Source organism: Eptesicus fuscus, chromosome 6 (genome assembly GCF_027574615.1).
Source record: "Eptesicus fuscus isolate TK198812 chromosome 6, DD_ASM_mEF_20220401, whole genome shotgun sequence".
Lineage (NCBI taxonomy): Eukaryota > Metazoa > Chordata > Mammalia > Chiroptera > Vespertilionidae > Eptesicus > Eptesicus fuscus.
Window position 1 is genome coordinate 38,702,035 of NC_072478.1, and position 4,908 is coordinate 38,706,942.

Below are 4,908 nucleotides of genomic sequence, written 5' to 3' on the forward strand. Positions count from 1 at the left end.
TTACACTAATTTCCCATTTAGTCAGAGCCTGCTGCAAGTGAAAAACCCACAAACATCTTTCTGATATTTTCTTTGTTTCCCATCAATTTTTACCTTCGCCTGCTAACTTTGGCTTCCGCATCTTCCAATTATTTGGGGAGAGGTGAGTGGTAGAAGAGGAAGAGATTGTGAGGAAGAACTTTCCTAACTGGCATTGGTAAGAGTTTGCTTTATGCTTTCTGGACTGGGCAGTTTTTATAGCCCACTCTTTCTTTCGTGAGGTTCTTCAGGCATTCCTTCATTTCTGCAGTATCCTTGGTGTGAATCATGCACTCTCCTTTGTAGCCCCTAAAAATCCAAGAGGCCACCTCCAACTAATCCTCCTGGGCTCCCACCTCCCCTCCAGACATCTCACTTAGGTAAGACCTAGGACAACTCCAGCTATACCTCCCTGGAGCATGACATAGAGACAGAAATTTTTTTTAAACCTATATTTCCAACCTTTTCTCCCATAGCTGAATTTCTTCTTTGAGCTGACCATGATGACTTCAATACCTAGATAATAATACAGTGCAATTCCATTCTAAAATGTGCACAATGGTGCTCCAATTAAAAAATGGGCAATTGATCTAAATAGACACGTCTCCAAAGTGGACATACAAATGGCCAAGAGACATATGAAACAATGTGCAAAGTCACTAATCATCAGAGAGATGCAAATTAAAACCACAGTGAGGTATCACCTCACACCTGTCAGAATGGTTATTATCAACAAATCAACAAATGACAAGTGCTGACAAGGATGAGAAACGGGAACCCCAGTACATTGCTGGTGGAAATGTAGACTGATGCAGCCACTATGAAAAACAGTATGGAGTTTCCTCAAAAAAATTAAATATGGAACTTCATTTGACCCGGTGATCGCACTAGAATGTTTTTAATGTGGCTTTCAACTAGGGCTTTTTTAAAAAAACATATTTTTATTGATTTCAGAGAGGAAGGGAGAGGTTGGGGATGGAGCCCTGGAGCCCACAGGCTGATGCTCTATCCACTGAGCCAAACTGGTTAGGGCCCACCTAGACCAGTTTTTAAAACCCTGTGACTTGAGTGCCATCTAGAGAAGACTAGAGATACTGACATTAACCTATCGAATCTAGTATCCTGATGGGTTTACTTTTCTCTAACCCTTTGGTAAAAAACCATAAGGAAAAACAGTTGAAACAAGAAATGTAGAAAATATTTAAATGTTGTATTTGGATGGTGTCATTAATTTGTTCTTTTACAAAACAATATGCAGCAATTGCATTGTTCCTATGGAGAAATTACACTATTAGTGATAGCAATCTGCTTGCCTTCAAATTTATTTTATGGATTCCTTATGAAAATACACACCAAGGTAATGTAATTATTATATCTGCAAATTTGTGATGCTGTAATTAAAACTGGGTGGTTGTTCTCATTAAATTCTCCAGATTGTTTGTGGCTTATTTCCTCCTGTCATAAGGGTTTTTATCTTAAGACAGATTTTCAAACATCTCTAAGCTGTTCTTGTCATATTAGTGCTGATGTTACTGGATAAGAAGTTGCTTCAGCTTTGTAAAATGTCCGTTTAGCAATTTTATCATGAAATGGCTTCAATAAAACTTAAAGACACAGGGAATTAAAAAATGATTTCTCACAGAAAATCACCCAAAAGTTTCCCCTGTTTATATACAACAAATATGTGTATATGGTGGTTTTATTTTCCTTGTGGCTTCAACTACCTAGAAACTAAAAGAACTGTCTTTTACACTATACTAGGAATTATCTGCTACTCAAGTGCCAAGAAGTCAACACTTAAACTTATTGAAATTCTGAACCATTTTCACAACAGGATTTTTATTTGTCACAATTTGCAAATAATGGTGATGAGAGTGTTAAATTCAGGAAATTGGAAAACTGAAATGCATTAGGATGAATTACAATGAATGGTGCACATCTTAAGGCTGTACATTGAAATAAGAAAGCATGAAGGGACATGAAGAGTTCACAGAGTATTAACCAAAAAAAACAAGAACTAAATTTTGATTCCCTCCTATGTTGCCGGTGTCCAATTATTTGAGTATTGCATCCTCTTCAAAGATTTCAGATTTAAAAGCTGAGCCACTTGAGCTTATGTGAAAGAGAATGCATATTTGTGAAAGAAAATGCATCTTTGAATACCTATGGATGCAAATTTAGAAAATCTAGAAATTCCATTGTTCATCTTCTGTATCCAAAGGACATTGGCTTATTTTTAAATATGATTAAAGCGAAGTGTCATTAATGCAACATTGGTATTGGAAAGTTCTAATACAAGGTAATTTATTTTATGATTGACTTCAGGTAAACTTAGATGGAGGTGCTCCCATTAGGGGTCAGCAGACTTTTTCTTGAAGGTTCGGGTAGTAAAAAATTGTGACTTTCCAGATGATATGGTCACAACTAATCAATTGCCACTGTAGCATGAAAGCAGCACAAGCAACACATCAACAAACGGGGGTGGCGGGGATACAATAAAACTCTACTTACAAAAACAGGCAGCCAGAGTTTGCCTACCACTGTGTTAGAGCAAGCATCTTTAACTTGCCCAATGTAATGACTGTCAGATTGGAAAGCCTAGGAATTCTCTATACTCAAGGAGTCAAAACTTAATTTAGGAGATTTTAAGTGTGGTTTATACTGGAGCCAATCTACTAGAACTAGTCCCCTTTTTTTCATGCTTCTGGTATATCTTCTAACAATATCAAACTTAAAATCGTCTCAGGAAAAATAACTTTTTCTCAGATAGTGAAGAATTCAACAATCTCAGCCACACACACACACACACACACACACACACACACACACACACAATCTTCTCAGATTAGTAATGAAGCAGAAGGTGAAAGACAAGTAAATTTGGGGTGGACAAATATTTATCTATTTATGTGCATCTCCAAACCTGTTTTAGATTACCAGTAGTATCCTATGACTAGATTCTGTACGAACTATCAGATGCATTTTCATTTTAAAACTTAGCTTATATTTATTTTGTGACTGGTATTCTCCCATAAGTCATGCCTATAAAAAGGACCTCAGGAAAGAATCATTCCCCTAAAAACCTAAATACTGGAGTAGCTGTACTGCACTGGGAATTTCCTTAGAGGCCTTGCACCTAAACAGCTGCTGCTATCAGATGGAGCACATTTGCTGTCAGGCTATGGAGCAACTGCAAATAAGCAGAAAAAAAGAAAAGCAGAGACTGACAAGTTCTGCTTTAATCAAGTGCAATATTTTCCATTGTTTGTTTTTTCAATGTTTTACCATCTCAAAGACAAGAGAAAGTCTGATTGCCAACTTGATAGATTATCAGTTTCACCTTTTGTTTTTTTACTCTTTTTATAATTGCTTCCTCCTCTCTGAAGGCACACTACTGTGAATACCTATGATCCTTTACGTCAGTGATACTATTTTCTTTCTTCCTGTTAGTGGCCAACGCGTGTACAGACAGAACACACACTGTAAAGAGGACAGAGCTAAGCGGAAATCCCTGCTCCTACCCATACTTGCCAGGGACCAAGGGGGTGCCACTGTGCTGAGACTTGGTTTCCTATGTATAAAATAAAGATAATATTCGGTATTATGCAATATTGTTGTGAAGATTAAATGAGAACATTTTGTGAGAGATCCTGAACATTTCTCAATGAATGTTAATTTATCTCTTCTTTCTCCCCAATCCCCTAAGACATAGACAGCTGCAGTTGGGAACTTACTTATTCATATCACACCTCCCTACAGTGTCAGCTACTAGAGTGGACGCAGAGTAGTTGCTTCATAGATGTTTTTTGAATAAGTAGTGGATTTTCATATTTTCCACTGTTATTGAAGATTTTAAGCTGCTGTGAAGATGAGTCAAAAGGTATTTTCTGAGTAATGTAAAGAGAACATGTTTCATAAATGAAAAATAAAAAAGAACATACTCATAACATTCACATGCTACCCACAGAATAGGTACTGATACATAAGTGTGTGTATTGCATTAAAAAGATACAGCCATGGTATTTCACTCTGCTCTTAAGGGAGATATATGATCCACAATATTACCAAAACTGAGGAATAACAAGGTGCTTTATCATGAGGTTTTATTACTTATTGTTAACTTCTGTAATTCACACCATGGTTCATTGGTCAAATTTATGCACTGCTGAGCATTGTCCAAGGAAGAATATTTATGTTTATGCTTCCTGTCAAAACTGGCCTCACTTTTTTTAAAAAAACATAGAGTACTACAGGCTGAAAAGTTAGTGGAAATGTCATTCAGGGAATCATCAAGATTAGATGTGACTAATTTGGAGTCGTCCAGGCAAAGGAGCTTTGATCAGAAGAGGATATTAAACTGAAGGATCATCTGGGGGATAAACATGGGAAGAGAATAGGACCCAGAAGTTACATAAGGGCTTTATCATGAGGAAAAGAAATAGAGCCAGAGTTATTGAGAATGTGAAAGAAATCACTAGCTGTGGGACACATGAACAGAGTAACTAAGATGCCAATAAAAATAAAATGGGATTTGTGAAATACCTAAAGGTATATAAAAAGAATCCAATTTAATAGAAATTTCTCCTTTGTTTTTCTGTATCCATCCTGATTCTAAGGAATATGATTACAAATTTGTCTCCTTCTCTTTGCATTTCTAGTTCTAGAAGACATAGGAGAATTGAGTTACGCTAAATAAAAATTAAATTCTTATTAGCCACTTTTCTAACTTGAATTTTCCCCATGAAACACAACTACTGCCTGTTCTGGCTATCATTGTATATATGATTTTCTAGAGTAGCATCATGACAATAAATTGTCATACGTAAGTTACACTAAGGACCTCCAAAACTTGTACAGTCCATGCTGTACAACAGCCCTTATTACTCTGGC